The sequence below is a fragment of the Eptatretus burgeri genome, chromosome 1 (genome assembly GCF_056783735.1).
Source record: "Eptatretus burgeri isolate ZD-2024b chromosome 1, Ebu_testis_v1, whole genome shotgun sequence".
NCBI lineage: Eukaryota > Metazoa > Chordata > Myxini > Myxiniformes > Myxinidae > Eptatretus > Eptatretus burgeri.
The window spans coordinates 75,962,842-75,986,169 of NC_140961.1; the positions used below are offsets into that span (position 1 = coordinate 75,962,842).

Genomic DNA, 23,328 nt, shown 5'->3' on the forward strand with positions numbered 1-23,328 from the left:
ATTGAGATTAGTTCTGATGTGATAATATTTGTTAATTTAAAGCGAGGTGCTGAAAGAACAGAGGACGAAGCTAGGCTGCTCGTGAAAACGAGGTGTGGAAATGGAAGGTGGGAGGAAATGATTCCCCACAGAGGGAAGGATGCCCCATTGTGAAGTGGAGGAATGTGTGCACCTTGCCTGAAGGGTAAAGGTGGGGGTCGTGTTCCTCTTTGAGAGTTTTTTTTTATTTTTTTAACGACTCAAAAACGAGTCAACGGGAAAATGTGTGGCAGATGTGCCGAATAAAGCCTTGATTGTGATCTCCAAGTCCTGGAGTCCAGAGAACATAACACGAATTAAATTGAGAATTATTTAATCGCAGTTGGAAATAAATAAAAGGTAATTTAACAGAGTCAAATAGTTCTGAAATGTGTCTAAATTAATTTGTATACGTTTTGACGTGTGGGTCGAACGTATGTACGCAGTTTGTTGTGGATGTGGAGATGGGGAGAGACGCGGGACCAAGGTGCGAAGGAAGGAGGGGTAGGATAAAAGGTGGGGGCGAGCTGTGTCGAAGTGCACATGCTGTGCCCAGAGGCGTGCTGTGTCTTCACTCGTCGGTGAATGAAACAATGACATCCAAGAACCAGGACAAAGACATTAGGCAAGCTGCAGAAATGCTTTTGGGGGAAATGACTAGTGGTCTTTGATCACGCGGCCATTGCGGGCCTTGTCACAGAGCATTAATCCTCTGCCTGGCGCGATCGAGTGTTTTTTTTTTTGTATGAAAGCGGACAGAGGAGCATGTTTGTTGTCCTTATATGAGCCTCTATCTGTCAGGATAAATTCTTTGGATTAAAATTGACCATAAAAGCGGTTATCGTGCTAAATGTGTTGGTGCCCTGCTGTGATGTGCGGGCTGTGCGCGATTTTTGCTTGGGAGAGTCGGGCTGCATGAAGTTTGCCTTAATACAGGGAGAAGCTTTGGAAAAGAAATGTCTTTTTTTTAACCGAGTGAGGCACGGAAAAGTATTGTTGTGGTTACCAGATTCGCAAAGCACCATTCAGGTCCCTTAGGTGAGGTATCTCGGTAAGTACATGTGTAGTTAGGCCCGAACCCGTTGTCTAGTGGGAATACATGTCATTTATGCGAGCTGCGACTCTTCAGGATAGCCGTTTTTCTTTTACTATCTTTATTTTGGACCAACCGCCATGATTACCACCACAACCACAACATCAACCACCAACCACAACGCCGCTTCACCACAACCGCCACGACCTTCACGTCACACCTCGCAACCGTAGCATCGCCACCGTTCTTGCCCCGCTGTGGGTACCGGTGTTGGACTCGTGCGGAGCGCGCGTCGAACAGCGTGTACAAAATCACGGATTTTGTGCTTCAAAAACGGATCAAAAACGACACACGCCCACTTTTTGCCGTCCAACCGGTGAGCGAGGGGCGATTTGGCCCCGCCTCCAGAACGATCGATATATGCAAATTTGTGGATCAAAAAGCCTTCACGCCCACTTTTTCTCGGGCCAATGGGGAGCGAGGTGAAAGGTCAAAGGGAGGGGGTCAAAGGCGAAGCTACGGGGGGGGATAAAAGGACCGTGTTCGTCAGTCAGAGCAGTGTGGAAGTCTGGAGCCCGAAGCCTGCAGTAGCTGGAGAAGCTGAAGAGAGTCGAACGAGGAGAGCCCAAAGAAGAGTCCAGGGTGGAGAGTCCAGAGGCGGAGAGGCGACAGCGGCGAAGGCAGACGAGGGGGTGCTCGCGACGGTGCCGGGAGCTGCACGCCCGAGGAAGGCCGGCAGCGCGACCTGGCCGAGGTGGAGACGCACACCAGGGATAATAAAGATCCTCTATACCCCGAGCATCAGCAACCCCCTCCTGTTTCCCCCCCGCGCTGAGATAGTGCGACCAAGGGGGCCCCTTTCCCACCCCCTGCCAGGCACTGTCCGCGAGGCCCGCGGGAGTGAGGGCGCCATCGCCGCTCCGCGTCTCATCACCAGACGGGTAGGCGCGACCCGGTCTCGGCCTCAGGCCCGCCTCATTCTTGAGGGTATTTCTTTTCCTTGGTTTTGGGTATGTGTTGTCGGCGCCGTCTGTGAAGTAGAATTGTATAAGTGTTGCCGTGTGCTCGGTAGTCGGTATTAGCTCTGCATTGTTTTCACTTTTATATTTGCTTTTTGTGTAAATGGAATTGTGTTTTTTCTGTGTGCATTTGGTGGAATTGTATTTGTGTGCTTTCCGTTCGTCGCGAATAAATGTGCTTTATTGTTGAACTGTTCTCCCGCTTCGCTTCGTCTTTTCCCCCATTGAACCCTCATCTTGCTTCACGTAAAGGGTTGGTAGTGGGCTGAATACCCCAATAATTAATCGAACCGTCGAGGTCGACGATAACACCGCTCGGTTATTCTGATAGTACGGAACGGGTCGCTAAGTGGCCCGTGTCCGAAGTCGACCTGCGGCGAGGTGCGATCGCCCGGTCTACCCTCCGCGTGGGTACTTAGGTAGGTCGAATTTGGCGAGCAACCCTATCCCACGCGGGGGCTGATTGGCTCGATCGCGGTGAGACCGAAAGGTCCACCCGTGACTGGTTCCCGGCGTTAGTCCGAGAGGGTCACGACTGGATTGTCCGTCCGGTGGGCGACGTGCCGCGATTCGAGTTACGTGGCCGTTCGCACGCCGGCGGGCGCGAAGACCGCAACACTGGTGTCAGGCCGTGCGATATAAACTCATCGCCCTCCTCGCGGCACTGGTATTGGAGAACAGGAAAACAGGCTCTCCTGTCTCCGGCTAAATTCACGGGAATCGGTCCAGGGGTGAGAGAAGCGACCCCCGATTCCCTCCAAATTACGAGCGAGCAAATTAACCCTTCACGAGAAGCAAGATGGCGTCTCAAGGCGAGCGGGAGCCGGGGGTATTAGAAATGTATATGTGTAGTAGTGTAGGATCCATGGTCCAGGATGGAATCCCCGAGCAGGAAATGTTGATTGTGCAGGAACACGGACTCGCCCAACTGAACCCAGAACCTGAGGTGGGTGCGGCAGCGGCCGCGGTGTATGACACCTCCCCCCCCCCTCTCCACCAAAACCCTTCCCCGACCCCTGCCGAAACGGCTCACCCAAGCGCACCCGACATGACCCAGCTATACACCATGCTGGCAAAAATGTATGCGGAAACGACAGCGAAGATGATTGCGAACATGAACAAGCAAATGGACGAAGTAAAAACGAAGATGGATACAAAAATAAACGGAATGGAAGCAAACATGAAGGAGGAAATGAAAAAGTTCCGGGGTGAGACGCAGAACATGGGCCGATGCCTGCAGGCGGGCATGAAGGCCGTGACAAAGGAAATAATAGTTGAGACAAGGGAGGTAAAGGGTGAAGAGTTGGCAGAGACACGGGAGATAGAAAAAATAGAGGGAAGACTGCACGGTGAGGACGGGGTAAGTGACGCACACACACACACAGAGGTAGTGGAGGATAATGGGGGTGAGCTGGCGGACTGGGTAGAGACCCAGTGCGAGCACCTGGATGGCCTCCTCCAGGAACGAGGGGAGGGAGTATGCCCCCTTGAGGCGAGTCACGACCAGGTGAGTTCGGTCGTGCTTTGCGAGGTTGAGGGGACGAGTGCTGTGGACGGGTGCACGGAGAGCTTGGGGGGTATAGAGGCCCCGGAGACCCTTGTGGGGACACGAATCCCCAGTGTGGTTGTCCCTGTGTGTGTGGTGCAAGGCGTGAGTGCGTCCCCGTGTGTGGAAGCGACCCCGTGTGTGAGTGGTGTGGTGGCGATGGTGCCAGAGTGCGTGCTTCCCAGCACGCCGTGTGTGGATGAGGCACGGAGTGTGAGTGAGGCACCGCGGGTTAGTGCCCCCGCGTGTGTGGGTGAGGCACCGTGTGTGGAAGAGGCCGTGGGCGTGAGTGAAACGGCCTGTATGAGTGAGGCACCGCGGGTTAGTGCCCCCGCGTGTGTGGGTGAGGCACCGTGTGTGGAAGAGACCGCGTGTGTGAGTGTCGCCGTGTGTATGGATGAGACACCGCGGGTGAGTGCCCCCGCGTGTGTGAGTGAGGCACGGAGTATGGATGAGGCACCGCGGGTGAGTGCCCCCGCGTGTGTGAGTGAGGCACGAGTGAATGGAGCACCACGTGTGAGTGGTATGGGTTATGTAAGGGAGACCGTGTGTGTGAGAGAGCGGTATGAGAGGGAGATGTCGGTTGGCATGCGGGAGCACGCAGCCGCGTCTCCCCGTGTGAATGTGATGGAGTGGACTGTGTGAAGTGTCAGAACACGCAGGTATGCGTGTGTTGAATGGAGACGGAGACGGCGACATGGGAGAAACGAAAGCCGTGTAGCGGCTGTAGTTGTTTCGGGGACCGTGCCGGGTTCACCCATCAGTGAGCACGCGGTTCGTGCTGTGCAACGCACGAGACCACCACGTGCTCGCTTGCGAGAGTGAAGTCCCGGTCCGGAAACGCACGCGGTGGATTTGCCGATCCCGCGGACGGACAAAGTTTAGGCAGGTAAACGGATTTGGACCGGACGGGTTCTCCACGCGATCGTGTGTGTTAAGCTCCAACGGGCAAAGCACATGTGTTCGCGTGGGGAACCCCTCGAGACGTGGGGCTTGTGTTTTTTTTTGCGCACGGTGACGCCATGGCTGCACGTGGGGTTGGAATCCGGCAGGAGGGGTATCTCTGCCGGATGGTCCCGTCCAAGGAGGAACGAGGAACACGTGCAGCTGCATGACGTCACGGGCAGGTGCAAAGTGCGCGAGCTCTGAGTTGCCGCGCAGGTGCTGCGCATGGAAAAAAAAAAAAAAAGCAAGCCTCACTTTCGGGTGTACAGGATTCCTGGGCAAGGGGTGAAAGACCCCCTTACCCGGGGCACAGGATGGAAACTAGTTAGGGGGAAGGGTTAGCTTAGTTAGACCGACTTCATGGGGCAGGGGTAAGTCCTCATGGAGTCTGTGGAATGGATTAGTTAGAGGGATTGTAGCCAGATTTAGGTGGGGAAATTGATTAATGGGATTATTTGGAGACAGTGACAGACTTGTGGATGTGTAGAGGGGACGTAGTTTAGCTACGTAGGTTAAAAGGAACGTGCTGTAGTTTAAGGGACGACGTGGGAGCACGAGTTAGTTAGGGGATGTAGATAGGAGGATGGCAGAGTTCAGTGGTGTGTGTGTTGAAGAGTTGGTGAGTGAAGTGGAAGCATGTGCTTGGTGAGTGAGTGAGGCCAGCGGGTCTGTGTGTATGGAGTGAATGGGGAATGCATGGTGCGATGAGTGATTGGGGGGAGGAGTGACTCCCGCCCAAGGGACCCCGGGGTCAGAGTAAAGTGAGTTAGGGGGTTAGTCAAATTGAAAAATGGAGGTCGTTTTGTTGTTGGTGGGGAGTGTAGGCTCGAAACCCATTTGGAGGGTGCAGGAGCCCTGTTGACGGGCTTGGGAGCGTGGCTGCGAAAGGTGAGTATCGCTGAGTGGGTACCCCGGGCACCAGGCTAGTCGGCCGCGGTAGGGCATGGGCCCATGGGGGCCGGGATAGAGTAGTGGGCACGGGGGCGCCTGCTTGGTGCGGGGGCCCGGGGCGCCATTAGCCGCGTGGGCAGTGTTGTGGGCACGGGTGACCCTCGGAAAGGGGCCCGGGAGGCCGGCCTGCCACGTGTGCGTTTCAGGGGAGGTGCCATGGGGGGCACTCCCCGGTGTTAGGGAGCTGGTAGGCTCGGAGGCAGTGTAGTGCCCGGGGGTGCCATAGCGGGAGATTCGGCAGAGGGTCGTGCCTGCCAAAGGGAGCCACGTGTCCCAGCCAGGAGACCGTGTGAGGGCACGGAGAGAAAATTGGGGGCGAGGCCCGAAATTGTGAGGACACCAACACAGGCGACGGGAATCTGGGTTGTTAGAACCAATAGTTTAAGCGAGAGGCGCTTGTTGAAAGCCCAGGGGTAGTTTAACAGTTAAATGGTTAGGGTAGATTAGGAGATGTACCCCTCCGCACCATCCATCCCCTCGCTGTCGTTGTGGGCCGCTGGACCCACTTGGTGTTAAGATCGCTGAACTCTGGGGAGGCCATTCTGAGGCTTCGTTGGGCCTCGACACAGGACGTTAGCTCTCCCTTATTCCCCTCCGGGAAGGGAACGTAGGGGTTGGGAGTAGGCTAGGTGACAGAATAGGTTAGCCGAACAAGGACGATAAAGGGGGTTAGGGGACGATTTATAGTGGGGAAGTAAAAGAAAAAAAAAAAATAATAAAAAAAATTAAGCTGGGGCTAAATTGGGGTTTGACAAATTAAGGGAGTGGGTATGTACAGTGACAGGCAAAGGCGATAGGTGGGAGGGAGACAGGTAGGTAGGTCCGAGCCCGCCTTCCAAGTGGCCAGCACCACCGCACTCCCTCCACCAACCTCCACTGAACGGCAAGAGCTGGCCAACTTCATCGGCTGGCCGTGTTTTGCTTCAAGGCGGAGGCCGGCCAACTTCATCGGCAGCTGTTGTTTTGCTGCAAGGCCTGTGCCGGCCGGATCATCTGCAGCTGTGGTACTTCAAGGCCTGTGCCGGCCAGTTCATCTGCCGGCTGTGTTTGCCTGCAGCGGCCTTCTTCTGCGGGCTGTGTTTGCCTGATCACCTTTGCCATGCCATGCCCACTGCCCCTGTTCACCAGCCCCGTTCAATTTTTGCTTTGCCCCCCCTGTTCATTTCCATGTGCGCCAGGATCAAGGCAACAGTTTGCAAGCTGCGAGAACTGCCCTGTTGGCAGCTACAACATGGGCCTGCAGTGGCAGCCCGTGCACCGTGTTTTGCGTCCATCCATTCATCCATTCATTCGTTGTGCTCATTGCGTGTGCCACTTGAGCTGGCACGGAGACTACGTTTGTGCAGCCCATGCACCGTTGTGGTTCACTGCGTTCAGTTCAAAAGGGAAGGCCTTGGACTGCGTGTGAGCAGCCAGCCACGTTCCCTGTCACCTGCATTGTTTTGAGCCAGAGACTGCATGCGGGCAGCCTGGCTCCCTGCTAACTGTTTTCTTTTGCAGAGGTCAGTGATCCTGGGCCATGGTTTAGTGTAAAATTTGTAAGTTAAGGTTAAGATGTACTGTAAATATGAGTGCACCCCCGGCATGTATGTCTTAGCGCCGGCAATTTTATTTAAGTCGTCCGTATGAGTGAGTTTGTTTAGATAGTTACGCAGCCCTCAGGTTATTTATTTTGGGGACACGAATACCATGAATGTCGCACTCAGGGATCCGTAGGTAAAATGTACTAGGGGAAAACTACACATGATGGCACACGAAAATTTGACGACTCGGGACGAGTCTGTAAAAAGGGAAGGGGGTAGTGTTGTGGTTACCAGATTCGCAAACCACCATTCAGGTCCCTTAGGTGAGGTATCTCGGTAAGTACATGTGTAGTTAGGCCCGAACCCGTTGTCTAGTGGGAATACATGTCATTTATGCGAGCTGCGACTCTTCAGGATAGCTGTTTTTCTTTTACTATCTTTATTTTGGACCAACCGCCATGATTACCACCACAACCACAACATCAACCACCAACCACAACGCCGCTTCACCACAACCGCCACGACCTTCACGTCACACCTCGCAACCGTAGCATCGCCACCGTTCTTGCCCCGCTGTGGGTACCGGTGTTGGACTCGTGCAGGGCGCACGTTGAACAGCGTGTACAAAATCACGGATTTTGTGCTTCAAAAACGGATCAAAAACGACACACGCCCACTTTTTGCCGTCCAACCGGTGAGCGAGGGGCGATTTGGCCCCGCCTCCAGAACGATCGATATATGCAAATTTGTGGATCAAAAAGCCTTCACGCCCACTTTTTCTCGGGCCAATGGGGAGCGAGGTGAAAGGTCAAAGGCGAAGCTACGGGGGGGATAAAAGGACCGTGTTCGTCAGTCAGAGCAGTGTGGAAGTCTGGAGCCCGAAGCCTGCAGTAGCTGGAGAAGCTGAAGAGAGTCGAACGAGGAGAGCCCAAAGAAGAGTCCAGGGTGGAGAGTCCAGAGGCGGAGAGGCGGCAGCGGCGAAGGCAGACGAGGGGGTGCTCGCGACGGTGCCGGGAGCTGCACGCCCGAGGAAGTCCGGCAGCGCGACCTGGCCGAGGTGGAGACGCACACCAGGGATAATAAAGATCCTCTATACCCCGAGCATCAGCAACCCCCTCCTGTTTCCCCCCGCGCTGAGATAGTGCGACCAAGGGGGCCCCCTTCCCACCCCCTGCCAGGCACTGTCCGCGAGGCCCGCGGAGTGAGGCGCCATTGCCGCTCCGCGTCTCATCACCAGACGGGTAGGCGCGACCCGGTCTCGGCCTCAGGCCCGCCTCATTCTTGAGGGTATTTCTTTTCCTTGGTTTTGGGTATGTGTTGTCGGCGCCGTCTGTGAAGTAGAATTGTATAAGTGTTGCCGTGTGCTCGGTAGTCGGTATTAGCTCTGCATTGTTTTCACTTTTATATTTGCTTTTTGTGTAAATGGAATTGTGTTTTTTCTGTGTGCATTTGGTGGAATTGTATTTGTGTGCTTTCCGTTCGTCGCGAATAAATGTGCTTTATTGTTGAACTGTTCTCCCGCTTCGCTTCGTCTTTTCCCCCATTGAACCCTCATCTTGCTTCACGTAAAGGGTTGGTAGTGGGCTGAATACGCCCGATAATTAATCGAACCGTCGAGGTCGACGATAACACCGCTCGGTTATTCTGATAGTACGGAACGGGTCGCTTAAGTGGCCCGTGTCCGAAGTCGACCTGCGGTGAGGTGCGATCGCCCGGTCTACCCTCCGCGTGGGTACTTAGGTAGGTCGAATTTGGCGAGCAACCCTATCCCACGCGGGGGCTGATTGGCTCGATCGCGGTGAGACCGAAGGGTCCACCCGTGACTGGTTCCCGGCGTTAGTCTGAGAGGGTCACGACTGGATTGTCCGTCCGGTGGGCGACGTGCCGCGATTCGAGTTACGTGGCCGTTCGCACGCCGGCGGGCGCGAAGACCGCAACAGTATCAACACGGTTGGTTGCATCATTATTGTGAGGAGCTCGGTTTTACAATCAATCGTCGTTGGCATCTGTGGTTGAATGTACGAAGTAAGCCGTGTGTGGAGCCCTCGAAGGAGGGAGGGCTGTACGGTGTGGGAGATGGAGCACGAAGCACGAGTGTGGTCAACATCTGGGCCGCATTGAAATCGGCCGTGCCGAGGGTGCTGTGTAAATTTTGGAAGCAGTTCATCCTGGCCTTGTAAGTTTGCAAGTACACATGTGCAAATGGACAAGACCATTGTGTGCTGGACCCTGAGTAAATTCCACAATGTGCCAACCCCCTACAGCCCCCTGCACCTCCGAAGAGTCTGGAGGTATGGCTGCCCTTTGAGCTGTGCAGCCTCGGTTCAAATCTCAACGCAGCTCTAAACTGCCATCCTGGTGTTTCACATGCACTGCGAGATCTGCTAACATCGGTTCGTGGACATTAAAGATCCCACGATGCTTTTTGCGAAGAGTTGGCAAGTTATTCCAGGCACCCTGAACATTAAGCTACAAAACTGCTGCTCAAACGTGCAGGGGCACAGCTGCTGTCATGATGGGCGTAAGTCAGAACTCGAATCGTCAGTCGTGTGCAGCACGTGGCGACAGATTAGTATCAATTGTCACAAGGACGTGTTAGTGCAAATGATGCAGTGTCCCTCCACCGATACACACATTGGAATAAATAATCTCACCGACCTGGGAGGAATGACGGGCTGAGTCAACCTCAGGAACCAGGGATACTGAGAGTCAGGAGTCGCCAAGAGCCACAAACAATAGACAGTGTGCTCTGACGGTTTGAAAGAGGAAATGCAAATCGTGCTAGTGAGGTGCGGAGTGTGTGTTGGGATTTACTTTAGGCTCATGTAAAAGATAATTGAGAATTTGGCAGATTTTAAAAACAATTACCATGACATGTTTGAATGAAGAATGAGTTAAAATCGCAACTGAGGCTGTGGACATAATTACATACACAACTCAGCCGGGAACAGAGGAAAATATTTTATTTATGTTATTTTGGGCAGCACCAAATGCTTTGTAGAAGTGTGGTACAAATGGATGAATGGATGATATCTGATTAGGCAGTGTTGGTTGACTCACTGCTGGAGTAAAATGTGGTCATCGAAAGATGTCCGATACTGGACATAACTGTCAGGGTATGTAGTGTACACTGAGAATAACATCTTGGAAAGTGATTCTGTGCTAATTGCGGTATGCAATCTAGCTGAGGGTGAAAGCATATTCCTGATATGTGTATACTGTACAGATGACACAATGTAGGGGAACTTTGGAAAGAAGAGGATATTTAATGTCGCAAAGTGTGCTAGTCAAGAATAGTTAAATCGATAGTAATATATTGAGCACATATGAAGCAAAAAAACTACAACAACGACATCCTCCCTGGCTACCTTCCACCATCGGCCTTTCTGATGAGCATACGTGCCAAGCGCCTGTGGGGGAGTTATTTGGCAATCAACGCTACCTAACTACCTGGTGCTTGCAGCGGTATCAGGTTGCAGGTTCAAGTACCATCGGGCCGGATTGTACGAGGCAGGAAGGTCCAAGGAAGCTTCTCACCTCCAGTTCACCTTCCCTCCGAGGGGGGAGTATCAACAAAGACCCAACGGGGTCCCTTTTTTGGGGGGGGTGTGTCTGGTGGGGGCCAGTCCTTAAGCAGAACCTGTATGGGTGCTTGTGTATAAATTTCCATTTATTTTATATTCTAATGACTCTGCCCTTATGTGCTTCTTATGGGCTTCATGATGGTGCCCAGGGAGCCACTGGGTTGTCTGGACCGCCTGGAGAAGCGGGAGGCAGTGGAACTGTTGGTGGTTCAGGTCCTATCGGACCTCCGGGCCCGAGTGGTCATGATGGCATGATTGGCCCTCAGGGCAATGCGGGAGACAGGGCTCTGCAAGGGGAGTCTGCAACACCAGGACGCCAAGGGGCGATTGGGATAATTGCACCATCACGATCGTCTGGGTCAGTGGGTGAGCAAGTGGTGGGTGCAGGTAAGCACATGCATCTGTGGTGAAGGTAGTGGTGTGAACCCATGGGTGGGTTCAGACAGGCAGAATTCACATCTTTGTTTACGTTGAGATCTGAATTTGTTGTCTTCTGACGTCAGCATTGGTTGGTATTTTAAAAACGCGTTTTTCATATCATAGCAGCCACTGTACCTGGGAAGGCTCTCTGTGCATTGTATTGTCATAATGGTAGACCGTGGGGCTATGTACGCTCTCTGATGACGACCAACTTATGAATGGGAAAGAAGGGTGCAGTCGGTGGAACTAACTCTACTGCTCCCTCTAGCGGTCGTTCTTGCTGCTGATACCCAGCCCCCACAACAAAGTGGTTACCCAAAAGGTGTTTTGCTCGTTTTGGCTCATAAAAATGAGCTGCACGAGCAAAAGGGGGATGATGTAGAAGGAGGTGCTGAGAATATGGTACATTCAAGAACTTACAGAGGTGGGAGAAAATCGAAAATTTGTAAAATCGAAAGTTTTGGAAGAAGCTATGTGTTATCAAATGTTTGTGGTGTGCACTGCCTTTGGGCTGTTGGTTGCATCACTGGTTGGAGCATGACTGTGCTGCTGACGCGGTGTCCCTATTACCAGTGTACTGATGTTCATTTTTCTTGCCAGTCTTAAAGGAGTGACAGGTTGAGTTAGCCCTCTGGGGTTCGTTTAGTGGTAAATGAAATTTGAGCTCAGGGCTGTAGGATCCCAGGTCACCACTTTAAGGGCAAGGCCAAACAGTACATATAATTATTGGTAAAATGTCTGTAAAATATATGGACATGTATAAATGAATATTAATTCTTGTGACGCTAATAAATATTGTGAAAGAGTTTGACAACATGGTGTTCGAATGGAGGAACGTCCTAAAGATGCAGTGGACTGGACTTTTTCAGGTATTATTGGTTAACCAAGGAGCTGTCAAGAAAATGTAAGCCAATCATGGATTCACGCATCTCATTGCAAAAGGATACAGGAAATCGAAAAGAGAAAGAATGTTACTGGAGGTTTATGACAGATGTGGCAGTGTTTGATTAGCGTGTGTATAATCGTGATAATATGGACAATAACAGATAGTGAGGACATTTTGGAAATGTCATAGAGATTAGAATGTTTGGTAGGTCAATGGTAGGGGAAACAAGGAATAGGTTGTGACAGGGTGCACAGGGAAGAAAAAAGGTAAACATTGGGATCAATTGCATGAGGAAGGTGTATATGGGAAAACACTTATAAGGGCCCTTTTATACAATTATGCATCTCGTGTGCCACGGGATGAAGGGGACAAAGGCATTGTATGCCTGGAACAAGGTATATTGTTACATGAAGGGAATATTGGGGAGTTGGGGAGCCTGGATAATCCATTTGTTGTTCATAGGGCTCATGATCTTCATAGCAGTGATTGTTGTCATCACTCGTATTAAAAATCTAATCAGGGAGTGCGTGAGACGATGTTCTTCCGCAGCAAAGAAAACAACGAAAATGGAGACAGTCCTGGGGAAGCCTGCTGTGATTGCTGTGGTCAAGCCGCAGTCAACACCTCCGCCATCTCTACCCTCCCCGATAATTCACTCTTCTTTTTCTCCCCAACCCATAGACCCTGAAATGTACTGTGAACTTAATGGGACTGTTGACCCACTACTTAAACTCACATTGGATGAGTGTCTCGACTTGCTCACACCGATGACGGAGATGGAAAGAAATATTATCGAAACATTGCCTTGTTGGAAAATATTGGGATTTTTCTTTAAAATTTTTCTTTCACTCTGGCTTGCAGTTTATAAAATTATATTCTTTTTGTTTGTTCATAAAGAACACGATAAATAGCAAAAAATATATTCTTACTTGTTTATAAAAATTATATTCTTGTTTGCTGTTCATAAAGAACCATAGTTAGTTGAAAATATATGTATCTTTTTGTGTGTGAAATAATTTTTGTGTGAGTTGTTTTTGAAAGGTAATTTTTTTTGATTCCTCATGACCTATATTCAAGTCATAATTGTTGAAATGTATATTCAAGTTATAATTGTTGAAATGTATCCACTATTCTATAGAGGGGTGGGGTATTGGTGGGCCGGTCGGGATGGTGGAGGGGGGGCTTTTCTATGAGGCTAGAAAGTGCGGGCGGAGCTTTCGTGACGTTATGGCCCACTTGGAGCTACTCATAAAAGTGTGCCACCGATGGAAGAGACTCCCGTCTACCACCTTGCCGATCCATCAAGATTCCATCTCTAAAAATTATTATGATTGTGGTGTTCCTTTTCCACTATGTTTCTAAGTAACAGAGGGGCAAATGTGGAGCTGTTGAACAGCTCCCAAGATGAGAGCAGCCATTTTTAATAGGATTACCTTTTCTTAAATTGAATGTAGCATTTAATTGAGGAAGCCAAAGCATTTAAGATGCTCTCAGTAAGCTACAGTTTTTGACTGTTGGTAATCAAAGCAAGTAGGCTATCTCTATCTCTATCTCTATCTCTATCTCTATCTCTATCTCTATCTCTATCTCTATCTCTATCTCTATCTCTATCTCTATCTCTATCTCTATCTCTATCTCTATCTCTATCTCTATCTCTATCTCTCTCTCTCTGTGTCGTGCAGCTGAACATCTGGCTTTCTTGTTGGCCCTTGTAACAACATTCTTTGAGCCTTGAGCTCGGAGAAGCCCGATCATAAATCAGCACTGTTTTGGTATAGTTCAAAAGGGAACATCTTGCAGTAGAATGAGAAGATAATATATTGTGATAAAGATCTGCCTGACCGATAACAGATCTTCTTGCTAGTGAAAAGATCAATGCTTTGTCAGGCCAGGAGAGAACCAGTGCTGGGGTGTTGTTACTTTCAAAGAATACGATATCTAAGAAAGAAAATATAAATCTGATGGAAGTTGGGGAAATCATGAAAACAGATGAGCAGGAAAAAGTATATATAAAGTAAACCAAACTGCTTGCGGGCCAGAGTTTGACTGAGCTGGGATACTGTAGGTAGTCTCTGTCTCACTTTATCATGTACTCTTTTGATGTGAATTAAAAGGCTCTTCTCTACCATGATCAGTGTGGACATTGCTCGATTTCAATCAGCGGTGGAACATGATCTCGACAAGCATACTTAACCGTTACCAAAATTGAAGACAGGATTGAAATTGACTTTAAAACGAGCGCGTAATGCCATGTGTTACAATCCCCCTCATTAGCATAATCTTCAGTTCAGCCTCAGATATGACACCCAACATAAATTTCATAAAACATCCGATTTTTACCAGAATTTTGACAAACGAGTATGAAGCATACTTAACCGTTACCAAAAGTGAAAACAGAATTGCGATCCGAGTTAAAACGAACTCGTAACGTCGACCGAAGCAAAAATCTCCATTTCTCCACGCAATTATTTAATATTATTTTATCAAAGTCACAAAACCGTAATATTCGGCCATCCACCAACAATATTTACATAATACGACGGCTTAGCGAGTCAGGCATGCGACGATAACCTTTATTGGGATAAAAAAATGACTTTTAAACAACATCTTTATCGAAAACACCGTCAGCGCGCACACGGAAAACCTTTACGTGATCAACGACGCGTCTGCTCGAGCGCGCTGCACCACGTGACGAGCCGTGACGCGGCGAGTGAAATATTTTTTATACAATCTTAAAACGTCTCCAAAACATCCGATTTTTACCAGAATTTCGACAACCCAGTGTTAAGCGTCCTAAGCGATCGCAAAAACCGAAGACAAAATTAAAATCGAAGTTAAAACGAACTCGTAACGTCGACCGAAGCAAAAATACTCCATTTCTCCACATGAATTTACGGAATTAGGTTTGACCTCACTGTGACCTTGACCTTTGACCAATTTTGACCAAAATCTAATCAGCACTAGCAATCACCCTCCTGAATCACGTGGTGTAATTTGACATTGGTAGCTTCTTCCGTTCTCGAATCATCGCGCCTAAAAACAAACAAACACACACACACACACAGAGGACGGAAGTCATCAATATACTGATGAAATCTTTAGATTTCGTAAGTAAAAATTGAGGATTTTAGAAATACCACCTTAGTTGTTGACTTTGGGCCTATGTTGACCTTTTGATCTTTTGGTCTTAAAAACAATTGGCTGGTTTAATGCAGGAACATGAAATATAAACCTCTTCAAATTTCAAGTCAATTGGATGAAAATTGAGGATTTTAGAAATACCACCTTAGTTTTTGACCTTGGGCCTTTGTTGACCTTTTGATATTTTGACCTCAAAAACAATAGGCTTCTTCCTGATGACAAACTCTACCATGTGGTGAAGTTTCATGAGGATCGCTTTAAAATTGTGACCTGTAGGAGACAAACAGACAAACAGACAAATAAACCAATGTCACCCGCAGGGTGACCCGTATCTTGCCAAAAGGTGACCACGTGTAACTTCTTTAAGGTCACACTGAGGTGAACAGAGCTGCCATCCACCAGGAGCAACTCCTTGAGGAATATCTGCCTACGAGAGATTCCGATGAGAATCGTTCTACAGAGTAACCATGAAAAATATGCTTTTGCCTCATAACGTCACCAAATGACGTCATAATGTCTCAAGCTTGACATATCTAGAAAGCACTCATCGAGGTGTTCAATTTGAGGTACTACACGATATGGTTCCTAAAACTTGAAAATTTGACCTTGGGGTCAAATATGTTTGACCTGAGGCGCTAACCATGAAGGTCAAGGCCAATCGCCACCAAAAATTAATCAGCTGAGCGCCAGACCATGAACTATATTCCCATGAAGTTTGAAGACGATCCGATCAAAATTACTCAAAAAATAAAGGTTTCGTCGACTCCCCTGATTTGCGACATTGGTAGCTTCTTCCGTTCTCGAGTTATTGTGCCTACAAACAAACACACAAACAGAGGACGGAAGTCATCAATAAACTTACGAAATCTTTAAATTTCGTAAGTTACAAACAGACAAACAGACAGAACAAGACGACGTCATGCTGAGCACGATACTTGCAAAATCCATCAAACAAATTTGACAACAAAAATAATTGATGGTTGAATTAAATGACCAAATGTGCAAATCCTCTTCAAATTTCAAGTCAATCGGATGAAAATTGACAATTTTAGAAATTCGGCCTTTGTTGTCCTTTTGGCCAATGTGGACCTCAAAAATAATTGGTGGATGAATTCAGTGAACCTGATCTGAAAATTCTCTTCAAATTACAAGTAAATCAGATGAAAATTGAGGATTTTAGAAATCTCACCTAAGTTGTTGACCTTTGGCCTATGTTGACCTTTGGCCTATGTTGACCTTTTGATCTCTGTTGACCTAAAAAAAAAACACTTGGTGAGTTGACTTCAGTGACCTGAAATATAAATCTTTTTCAAATTTCAATTCAATTGGATGAAAATTGAGGATTTTAGAAATACCAGCTTAGTTGTTGACCTTGGGACTATGTTGTCCTTTTAGTGGTGCAGAATGGTGGAAGTATTGTGCACTTTTGGTGATAAGCATGAAACTTTGCACAGTTGTAGTGTTTTACCGACTGAACAATATTAGATATGGGGCCAACTGAATTTTTTCCAAGATGGCGGTCATTTTAAAAATGACCGCCACCATGGGCAAAATTACCGATACAACCATATAAATGAATACATTTCCTATGATTGGTTGGAAAATTGACCAGAAATGTGAAACGTCACTAACTTTTCCCTTACGTTTCACATGTTCTTCATTTCTTAACCAAGATGGTTTTCAAATTCAAAATGGCTGCCAAATTAAAAATGGCTGCTACATGATAAAATGGTGACAAACAATAGAACGTGTAATGTGGTAATTGTACCATGCATCACAGTTAACGTTCTTCCAGTTAATCTGTGTATATCGCACGCATTCATCCATTCATTCATCCTTCATCTTCTTCTTTCAGATCAGTATCTCCATATCACAGTGCATGCTGTTGTTCGTTGTCGAAGCTGTGGTGGTGGTGTCGTCATCAAAATACCAACAATGGCTAAATACTTCAAGATTTTAGACCCCAGACAACGTCCAGAAACTCCTTCAACATCTGAATCATCATCATCGCCGATAGATTGGACAAAATGCATTTTGTGTCAAGAGATATCAAAAGAACCACTGCGATGCCCAGCTGATTCAAAGAGGACTGATATTGACATTGGTACACTTTATGACAATCTTGCAGGTAATTTGATAAGATTCAAAGAGCTTCAGTCTTACAGATAATATAAGCTTATCAAGGTTAGACAATGGAACAGGGGTTGCTTCAACTCTAAAGTCGAATGCAGCTAAATGGCACAAAAAATGCAAGGATAAGTACAACAATACCAAACTTCAACGGGTAGAAAACAGGAAAAGAGATGAGTGTGAAACCAACAGTGACTCGCCAAAAAAGAAAGTCACTCGCTACAGCAGTGGTGGTGCAGCCAGAACATCGCAAGACACTTGCTTCTTTTGTGGTGAAAAAAAATCAGATAAACTCCAAAAGGCATCGACGGAGAAACGAGACAGAAATGTTTGGCGATGTGCAGAAATTGTGCGAGACCATATGTTAGTTTCCAAATTGAGCGCTGGAGATATGATGTCCCAAGATGCAATGTACCACAGCAATTGCTTAAAAACACTCTACAAGAAAGCAGAGTCAGTGAATTGCTCTGACAGCAGAGAAAGTTCTTCTGATAAACAACTGCATGGCATTGTCCTGGCAGAGCTGCTTTCATATATTGAAGACTGTCGTGCAGAAAGCATGGAGAATGACGTAGCACCAGTGTTCAAACTAGTAGATTTAAATCAGATGTACACTTCAAGACTAAATGACCTGGGAGCAGACACATCTACTCGAGAACACTCGACCAGACTGAAAGTACGAATATTAGCGAACATACCAGACTTACAAACCCACAAGCAAGGCTGGAACGTTCTTCTTGCTTTTCAGGATGACATCGGACTGGCACTAAAGAGGGCATTTGAAAGTGACTTTGACGAGGAGGCTATCGTGTTGGCAAAGGCAGCTGAAATCATTCGTAAGGACATTCTGAAGCTTGAAAGGTCTGTATTTATGGGGAAATTCTCCAAGGAGTGTCAGCACCAATCAGTTTCTAAGTCTCTGAAGACCCTCGTTGGGATGATAATGGGTGGATCAGACATAGTGCAACAATCAAGCAATGCCACTGATACCCAGGCGATACTAACTGTCTCACAGCTTATACGCCAAGATGTCATAATTCGACGTCATGAAGGATCCACCTCTCACTACCACAGTGTGGATCGTGAGACACCCGTGCCTAATTACGTTGGACTCCTCATCCATGCCAGGACAAGAAAGCGCGAGTTAATTGACAGAATGTATGACCTTGGGCTCTCCGTATCATATGACAGAGTACTTACCATTTCAAAGGACTTGGGTAATGAAGTTTGTGCAAGATATGAAGCAGAACATGTTGTTTGTCCTGTAAACTTACGCCATGGTCTATTCACCACAAGTGCAGTTGATAACATAGACCACAATCCTACTTCCACGACCGCTCAAGGGGCATATCATGGCACAGGAATATCCCTCTTTCAGCACCCAAACAATGATGTCCATGGAGTAGAGAGAGACGCAGAGATCCTCCGGCAAAGTGAGTCTAAAGAGAAGACCTTATCAGAATTGCCAGAGGAATACACCAGCATACCACCGGCTTTACATACAAAAGAACCAACATTACCAGAAGTTTGGTTATCCCGCCTGCTTCATATGAAGGAATGTATGCAGCACTGCAGGACAATGCCAGGTGAGTTCAATATGTTCTAGTAGTAGGACCTCGCTTATTGTGCATCTGCCAACACTTATATTTATTTATATTTTGAATACGAGTAGATTATTGTGAATGTAAACACTGAACTGTTGCACTGTTTGTGCCTATATGCTTATTTCTTGTTGCTTTATAGATGGCTCAGTCATGTGAAAGACATAGTTGAGTCTCATGATAACACTGCGCAAGATATGGAGGTCTCCTGGGCAGCATTTCATGCCAGCAACATAGAAAACGATTCAGCAAACCCAACAGATATCAGCTTGGTGCTTCCACTCTTCGCAGAGAAATCAAACTCTCCTGCTATGATACGTAATGCTATGAATATAATCAAGCAGAATGTTGAATTTCTAAATCCTGGTCAGACTCCTGTCATTGCTTTTGACCAGCCATTGTTTGCACTCGCAAAGCAGATCCAATGGAACTGGCCAACAACTTACGGAGAAGGCAAGATTGTAGTCGTGCTTGGGGGCCTTCATATAGAAATGGCTGCATTCAAAACCATCGGTGACTGGCTAGATGAAAGTGGATGGACCAGTGCTTTAGCAGAGGCTGGTGTAGCTTCTCCAGGCACAGCTGACTCTTTCCTCAAGGCATCCCACATGACAAGGACAAGACATGCACATCGGATTACGGCTAGTCGTCTATCCATCCTGATGCACAAAGCATATGACGAATATGGCAAGAGCTTGGCGGCTGATGAAATGCCACAAGCATTTGAGGCCTGGCGTAACAAGCGTATAGCTGAAAGTCCACAGTTTAATTACTGGTCTACAACATTGGAATTTGAGCTGACTGTTTTGAGCTTTGTAAGATCTCTTCGAGAAGGCAACTTCAAGCTCTACATTGAAGCTCTGGATCAGCTTATGCCCTGGTTCTTCGCCCTTGATCACCTGCACTACAGCCGTTGGCTACCAGTTCATTTGCGTGACATGATTAATCTTGGGAGTATGCACGCTGATGTCGCAGCACAGTTTCAAAGTGGCAACTTTGTCGTAAAGAAGACCCACCAGTCATTTTCTTCCATAGCCATTTATCAAGCTCACGAGCAAAATAATTGTATCGTGAAAGGCGACGGGGGGCTATAGGACTTACAGAAAACATATCACAACTAATGCGGTGGATGGTGGCGGGGCCAGAAATGGCACGAGTGATCGGATAATTTAATGACTCTGTAGAAAGCATCAGGGAGAAACAGAGCAAGGGGCTGGATATCAAACACCATGAACAAGTGAAGTCTGTGCAGAGCACATTTGCCAAACAAGTGCGTTCGCTCTGTCATACAATCAAGGAAATGGCTAACCCATTTTAAGAACAAACCAGTGATCTGTTGGTTCTTGACACAAGAGCTATTGTGGGAGACGAAGTAGTGATGACAGTTCGCTACATACAAATACTTGGAAAGGAGCGCCTGGGCGACAGATCTAAGTCTCTGTTCAGCCCACTGAAGAGAAACAAACTGCCATTGTTCAGGTGCCCTCAGTCTAAATTGAAGTCCAATGATCATCAGCAGATTACATCGCTGAAGAAAACATGTGCCCTCTTCTCACAGTTGTATGTGTCCTGTCAAGTCCGTGATGGAGACATTGAGGAGTTCTTTTGCCATGAAAATCAATGTTATCCACCATCATTATCCAAATTTGGAGAGTTGCGGTCAGGGACAAAGGCTGATCTAGTCAAGTGCTTTGAGGAAACTTACCCTACTCCACCGGAACAGGTTCCTGAGGTTGATGTCATTCTCCTAGATGGCGCCGATATCATCAACATGTTAAAACCAGGCCCTGCCAAAACCTTCCATGAATACTCCAAGTGCATTTCCTGCCCTATATTCAGACCCAGCTTACGAAAGCCAGCAGAGTAGACATTGTCTGGGATGAATATATTCCAAATAGTCTCAAAGCAATGACGAGGAAGAAGCGTGGAACATGTACACGAAGACGTGTTCAACCAAATAGCAAGATCCCAGGAAACTGGGAAGGATTCCTCAAAGTCAGTGAAAACAAGAAAGAACTCTTTGCATTCTTGGCGCAACATGCAGCAGACGCTGCTGCGAATGGATACCAGAAAGTCATGTTGCGCACTGTGGACACTGACATGCTTGTCTTGGCAATATCATTGTTCAACCAAACGAACCTGAGTGAAATATGGGTATTATTTGGCACAGGAAAGAATTGCAGACTCATACCAGCACACACCATTACCCATACACTAGGTCCAGATAAATCTTTGTCTCTGCTAATGTTCCACGCCTTCACCGGTTGTGATCAGACGTCATTCTTTCTGAACCGAGGAAAGAAAACAGCATGGAACACAATGAAGGTTTTCACAGATGTCGTAGAAGTCTTTGCGACTCTTGGTAGAGTACCTCCTTCAGACGAGACATTGAAAGAACAAATGCAAACAATTGAACAGTTTGTTGGCGTCATGTATGACCGGACAAGCTGCTGTAACAGTGTTGACGATGCCCGAAGAGAGTTATTTACTCAAAAGGGGAGATCCATTGAGTTCATTCCACCTACTTCAGCTGCACTGTGTCAACACACAAAGCGGGCAGCATATCAGGCAGGGCATTGCTGGGGGCAGGCATTACTGCGAGATCCAGTTACCAGATCCCCCTGACTGGGGATGGTTTAAAGGGGCCTCACAGTTGTGGGAACCTCTGTGGACAACCCTGCCTGAAGCATCCAAATCGTGCAAAGAACTTCTTAAGTCCGGCTGCAAAGTGGAAAGAGGATGTCTGCGCCAGTGCACGTGTGTGAAGGCAGAGATGGCATGTATAACATATTGCAAGTGTCACGGAGACTGTGAGCATCAATAACATGATGAAGCAATATTCAGCAACATTTTGTGCCAAGAGGTAGATTGCTGTTTCTATATATAACTAACAATGGACTGCTAAAAAACCATTGCTGAATCTTGTTGCGATGCGATGACTTAGATCTATTATAACAAGATGAATGTGCACCATATTGATAGACGTTTCTCTTGAAAAACAAATCATAGTAAAGCCCATGCCTACATTGAATAGTAATAAAAGAATTATAATTTGAAGAAAACGACTTCATTAAGGATACATTAGCTTTTCCAGTTATCCACTTAACAGTTGGGGAGATCCACCTCTCTAGAAATGGAGGTTAAAAACGGTTATTTTTGTGCAATTACTTTGTATTTACACATGATAATATTCCAAAACTTAAAGACGCATTGCGTAGATTAAAGCTACATGTCATAAGAACGTTTTGCCAACTGCGGAACTAATGTGCTTTATTATAGGAAGGGAGAGTTTGCATTCCCCTTTTATTATGTAAATGAGATAGGCAACAATTTGGTTTAACGATGTAATTTGGTTTAAATATATGAGGCAATATGCGACTCAAAGCATGGAAAGAATATATCAAGTAGCGTTTTTTGTTTTTTTTTTAATTTTTTTTGTATACCTTGGTCGAGGCTCGTATGAGAGCTAACACACAACTCACAGCAAGGAGGCATGAGACAAGAGGGGCGGGAGTGGAAGGGACAAAACAGTGGGGAACAGACACATTAGGTGAACTGTGGAAGGGAGAGGGATGGGGATGGGACGGGGAACATGGCGAAGAGAAGATGGACATTTCAGGGACTTTCAGGAAGGAAAGCAGGAGAAATGAAGGAAGTGGGCTTGGGTGGATTATCGGGGGTAGAAAAGATCGAGGATTTGGATGGGGGAAGATAAGAGGTGGTGGTGAACAGCTGTTTTGTAAGCCTGGAGGGAAGAATGGGAAAGAATAGAGTGAGGAAGTTTATTCCAAAGGCGGGAAAAAAGAGGAATGAAAGAGTGAAGATGAGCAGTGATTCGTGATTTTGGTAATTTTACCAGAAGGGGGTTGTTGGCGGACCTTGAGCGCCCTGTGGAAATATGGTGGGGACAAATCGCAGAGAGAGCAGGGGGGGCAAGGCTGGAGAGGAGTCGGTAGAAGACAGAAAGACCACCGACCAACCTGCGGTGATTGAGTGAGAGGCCCAAAGACTCAGCTTCATTGCGGGAGATGCCGATGATCTTAAATGCCCTGGTTTCGACAGCGTGAAGCCGAGAAAGGTGGGAGGCAGGAGCACCAGCCCAGAGGGGAGAGCAGTACTCCATCATATCAGGCCACGGACAAAAGCTTTGTAAGATGTCATTCAGGATGTCATTGAGCAAAAACGTCCCTTTTTACCTCCTTTTCAGAGAGGCAGATCTCCTCAACTGCTTCAGCATGGTGGCCATCTTGGATTTCTGCGCCATTTTTTAAATTGTTGCAATGTTGAAATATGCAAACATCAGTAAAGAAAGTAACTATGGAATATCACAGTTAAAGAGCATGAAAATTATGAAATTAGTACATTTGAATATTACAAATAAGTCAGAAAGAAGTTTTTTTACTCAGTGGCAGCCATTTTGAATTTGGCGGCCATCTTGGAAAGAAACTGAAATGGCCCCATATTTAGAAATGTTCAACACATTAAAAGCTACATCTTCGCCAATTTTTGTGCTAATCACCTAAAATGCACA

The 23,328-nt window shown here is 47.3% G+C and overlaps 1 protein-coding gene across 5 annotated transcripts in view; it reads right to left on the reverse strand.

Moving 5' to 3' along the window:
* LOC147034779 (uncharacterized) overlaps nucleotides 1-23,328 on the reverse strand; it is a 160,129-nt gene that overhangs the window by 81,548 nt on the left and 55,253 nt on the right. The gene's annotated exons all lie outside the window — the stretch shown is intronic.